Source organism: Papilio machaon, chromosome 18 (assembly GCF_912999745.1).
Source record: "Papilio machaon chromosome 18, ilPapMach1.1, whole genome shotgun sequence".
NCBI lineage: Eukaryota > Metazoa > Arthropoda > Insecta > Lepidoptera > Papilionidae > Papilio > Papilio machaon.
In genome coordinates this window covers 6,207,252-6,212,639 of record NC_060003.1, presented here as the reverse complement: position 1 = coordinate 6,212,639, position 5,388 = coordinate 6,207,252, and the positions used below count along the sequence as shown (strand labels likewise).

The 5,388-nt window shown below is 34.4% G+C and overlaps 1 pseudogene; it reads left to right on the top strand.

The window, feature by feature from the left end:
- Positions 1 to 393: 393 nt before the first annotated feature.
- Positions 394 to 4,882, top strand: LOC106707699 (annotated as a pseudogene).
- Positions 4,883 to 5,388: the final 506 nt, after the last annotated feature.

The window sequence follows — 5,388 nt, the reverse complement described above, 5'->3', positions numbered from 1 at the left end:
TTCGTCTTTTGCTACGTTTCCGCACAGCTGTATACTTTACCTTTTTAACAATGCAAAAAAAAACGCAAAAACATGAATAACAAATTCCTATTAATTATAAATGTACATATTAAAACGCTTGAATAAAGACCAAGTGAGCCTTCATTACAAATATATTTTGTCGTTAGGTAAACACTGTTTTATTTACCCTACTTGGCTTGTACGAACGTATTGTAAAGTATTATTTAGATACGGTTTGAGTCAAGTCAATTTGAGTTTGAGTGAGGTCAATTTCTGTTTATGGATACTTCAGACGTCGATTGTTAATATTTACCTTTAACTTATTTCAGTTTTTAATTTCGAATATATTGTAAATGTTAAATTAAATAAATATTTATTAGTTATATTCATTCAAATCAATAATGAAACTTTTATACAAAGTTATCTTAACTTATATTTGTTTGTTACTATTTGGTATACAATGTGGAGGATACAAGATCCTGGCCGTGTTCCCAATCCCTGCAGGAAGCCATAGGATACTTGGTAATGGGGTAGTCAATCACTTGCTTAACGCTGGACATGAGGTATGTATTTAAGTCATTTATTTATTAATCAGAAATTAATGAAATATTTAGTCATAATTATTCCATTAGTGTTGAAAAATAATATAACCTACTTGGAATACTGTCTAAAAATAATCAAATAGAAATTTTAATTATAAACCTGACAAATAACTTAAGTTACTATAAAAACATTTCTAATAATGCAACCATTACCTTTTTATACTTATAACTTAAGTGTCGTGTATCTGTATTATTTTTAATCAAATAAGTTATTTCAGGTAACTTACATCACGCCATTTCCTGAAAACAAAACCGTTCCAAATTTACGATACATACCTGTCATAGATAATATCGGACATATTAATGGTATGTTTGTTATTTGTAATTTTTACAATAAAAAATATTAAATAGTAAGTACATAATATGTACATACACAGAGTATATAGTTTCAATACATATTTGTTTTAAAATCATTGAAATAATAGTAACTAGCCTGTTACAAAATTTTGAAACCGCGTGCGTTGAAAATAGATTCCTTTTTCTGCAGCCCTGACTACTAGTTGCTTGAGTCATAAAAGTCCGCAGCTGGTGATAGACTATTTTTATATGTTGTATTAGTTTATTTATTTATCATCATCTCCCTGGCCTTTTCCCACTCACGTAGGGTCGGCACACAAGTTTTTACATACCTTAAGGTTTTTGCTTAATTTTTTACGGCCGACCGCCTGCCTGTCGCCAACCCTACTTGGGAGGAATATCTTAGTCTATTTATTTATATTTTTATGAAAAATGATATAGGAAATAAGAGAATAATGGTATGAATTAAAAATATAATAATACATAATTTAAATATTACTTTTCATATTCTAGATGCATTGATAAATATAAAAAACCTAATGACTAGACACATCGAAATGGATCAAGAGATCGTCTTCAACATGATGATGAACCTTACGCAGAATACATTAAAAAATAACAACGTATCGAAACTGCTCAATGATCCGACTGAGAACTTTGATTTGGTGATAGCTCAGTGGACGTTCAATGAAGTGTTTAGCGGGTAAATATTAACAAATTCAATTAAATCCAACGCCAAAATGAAATAAACGGTATAACGTCCAAGTCCACACACGTTGGCCATTTTTTTAGAACCTGGATAAGTTAGAACTGTATAAGTTAAAAACCTCTAAACGTGAACGTTATTGTCTGGTACAGATGGACGACATCCTTAAGGGAGAAACTCGAGTTAGAGAGGAACCTCTATTAGTGAAAAAATATCGTGGCCCCTTGGACTCTCCCTTAACTAGGCTGGACTATATATGAAAGTTGTTCTTGATATAAGTGAAAAAATGTTCCACTAGAAATCGATAGGAAGTTAAGAAAAAACTACCAATAAAGACTTATTTGATATGTACACAAAATCTTTTCAGAGTGGCAGCCGCATTTAACTGCCCGTACATTTGGTTCTTTCCTTACGAACCTAGTTTTGTCTCGTTGGGTTTGATTGACGAAGCAACCAACCCCGCTTATACCGCTAATATCGAAATGAGAGATATACCACCTTTCACATTTTGGCAGCGCTTCAAGGTATTGAAATTCCAAATTTCGAAGATATGGAGAAATTATTTGTAAGTTCTTTCAATATACTTATTTATTTTATTTATTTCATCATCCTCATCATAATCAGCCTGGGTTCGTCCACTGTACGTAGGCCTCCCCCATTGATTACCACAACGCCCGGTCCTGTGCCGCCCGCATCTAGTGCACTCCCGCAACCTTAACCAGTTCATATGTCCATCTCGCAGAAGGCCTACCTACGCTATTATTAATTAATGTATCACCAGATCTACAAATAACACACAGACAATAAAAACAGACTAACATACAGATGACAGGTGTACACCGAATTTACAGAACAAGATTAATTCATGTTGTTCATTGTGAATATTTTTAATTTTCTTTTTTGGTATACTGTGGTTGAAAACACTACGAATAGAACTACACTAATTGAGGAGCGTCGGAACAAACCGATAAATAACATTTTGACATTTATTTTACAATGCCAATTGCTTGTGAACCATAAACTTGGCCATATTTTAATCATTTTCAAAAAAAAAAAAACAATGTGGTTTATCAGTTTTTTTGCACAATGTAACTCCTGAAAATTATTAAAGCTATTTATTTGTTATTCTAGCTATCATCGACACATTGAAAAAGAAGTATTCGATAACACCTTCAAACCAATATTAACAAGAAAAAATAAAACTCTACCACCTTACGAAGAGTTACGTCTCAATGCTTCTCTAATCTTTGGCAATTATCACGTATCTATGGGACAGGCAATAAGGTTGCCACAGAACTATATACCTATCGGTGGTCAACATATTGATGAAGTTGTACCGGTATTGCCTAAAGTAAGTTTGTGACTACCCTGCCGAATACAACTTGTGCATTTATCTGACACAATTTCTATTTTATGAAATGCTAGTAGTTAGTTTGGTGTTCCTTTTAATTTTAGACTAGTCTTTATTATTGGTACTAGCTTTTATAAAAATAACAAAGTAACTTAATATTTTTCTATCCATTCAAAAATTGGGACACTAAAAAAAAGTAAATTTCTTCAAAATTAAACACGCCCAAAAATAAAAAATATATATTTCATAAAAAATAACTTTTAACTTTTTGTTTACGTACAGGATTTGAAAAAAATCATGGACGAAGCAACAAATGGCGTCATATATTTCAGTATGGGATCAAATTTGAAAAGCAAAGATCTTCCAGATTCAATAAAACAAGCCTTATTGAAAATATTCAATGGCTTGAACCAAACCATCATATGGAAGTTTGAGGAACCAATACCAAATTTACCGCAAAATGTCCACATCTTAAAATGGGCACCGCAGTTAAGCATTTTATGTAAATATTTTTCTCTTCTCTATCGTGAATTACATCTAAACTCAAATATCAATTAATCGAAGCATTTTAAAAAATCTAGTCTAAAGTATTAGAATACTAAAATAACCCTACCCATAGGGTATATTCAATATTGTTAAGAAATGTTTAATAAACGTCACAGAAGACAGGCATGAAGTGAAAGCAATCCCACGTTTCGTCTCATGAGTATGGTGCTGGAATCCTAATTTTAGTCCTCCTTCTCCTTAAAAGAATAGGATGGAAAGAGGCAGTGGATTTGATGAAGGACGGGACGCATACGAAAGGGTAATATTCTCTTCCTATACGTCCCCTCCTCCGTCAATTAAAGATAGTTATTATTATATAGACAGAAGATCTGCTTAGTTATTTCGCAAACTACTATCTCTAAAAAACCTTACTAATAACTATCAAAATATTATGTTGGATACAGCCAAGATAAGATAATGGATCTTACTTTAATTCCAGCTCATCCAAACTGTATCCTACTGATCAGTCATGGTGGTCTACTATCAATGAACGAGGCTATTCATTTCGGAGTACCGCTCATTTCGATACCCGTGTTCTACGATCATTTATACAATGCTGACAAATCCGTTAGTAGAGGAATTGGAGTCAAGGTTGATCTTACTGATAATTTGGCTCACGATCTAAAGCTTGCCATACATGAAATGCTTAATAATCCTATGTAAGTATTACTAAGAGATATACTAAAGAAAGGAGGTATTGATATCGTGTACATGTAGATGTAAATGCGGTAGACGCGAAAGAAATATGTCAGGCACTGCATACCCTACCATCATGGCGTCGCCAAGGGGAAGTAGGGCACATTTCTGAATAAATACTAAAATCAAAAACTACGAATGTCAGTTTTTCACAAATAAAATTCAACTCAAGTTGATAGGCATTATCTTTGGAATACAAAAAAAAATTACTTCTATCCGCCATCTTTTTTCATCGGCTACTGCTTCCCGCTAGATCATTTGCTACACCACCCTCCTAAATAATCAGCTGGCAACACCCTTGTCTATTATTGTAATGAATATTGTTAGAGACGCACAAGAAATCCTAATCCGCCTACCATTAATTTCATATCTAATGTATTTATCCATCAGGTACCGAGAACGTATGAAAGAAGCGTCCTTCATCTACCACCATCGTTTGGCACCGCCAGGTAAAGTCCTGGTCCACTGGGTGGAACACGTGATTGCCACCAGAGGAGCTCTGCACCTTCGTTCACCAGCTCTCCTGATTCCTTGGTACCAGAAGATGTACTTGGATCTAGCTCTGCTGTTATCAGTAGGATTAGTACTTATATCATGGATTCTACGTAAATTGTATTATTTGAAATCGCAGTATAAAGTGAAAGCAAAACTATTGTGAGATGTTCTCAGATGATTAAATTTTATTCCTAGGGATATTAGTTTTTTTTTTGTTTCGTTGTTACACATATGTCGAGACTTCTTACGTAAGTTAAATTCTTCTAAATCTTTTAAGCTGCATTTTCACTGACGATAAATTGAAATTTAATAATGTTCAATAATGTGCGCGATGATAACACATTTTCAGAACTTAGGTTTGTACATCGTCATCTTTTGTTTTAAGATTAAGAGTAACGCCATCTTTATTAAAAATATATATTTTCTTCATTGCATGTACTTTTTTAAATTGTCGATGATTAAAATCATAATTGGAGCGTTGGTCAGGGGTTAAGCCCTTCCAGAGGAGCTCTCCCGCGCCCGGGAGGCGAGGAGAAAGACGACCGTGGAGCTCTGGACGAGTGGCCTAGCGCACGCCCAATATGGCGTGCGCACCATAGAGGCCATACGCCCACAGCTCCCGGAGTGGTGTGGGAGGAGCCACGGCTCCCTTACCTTCCGACTGACACAGGTGCTGTCCGGACATGGCTGTTTCG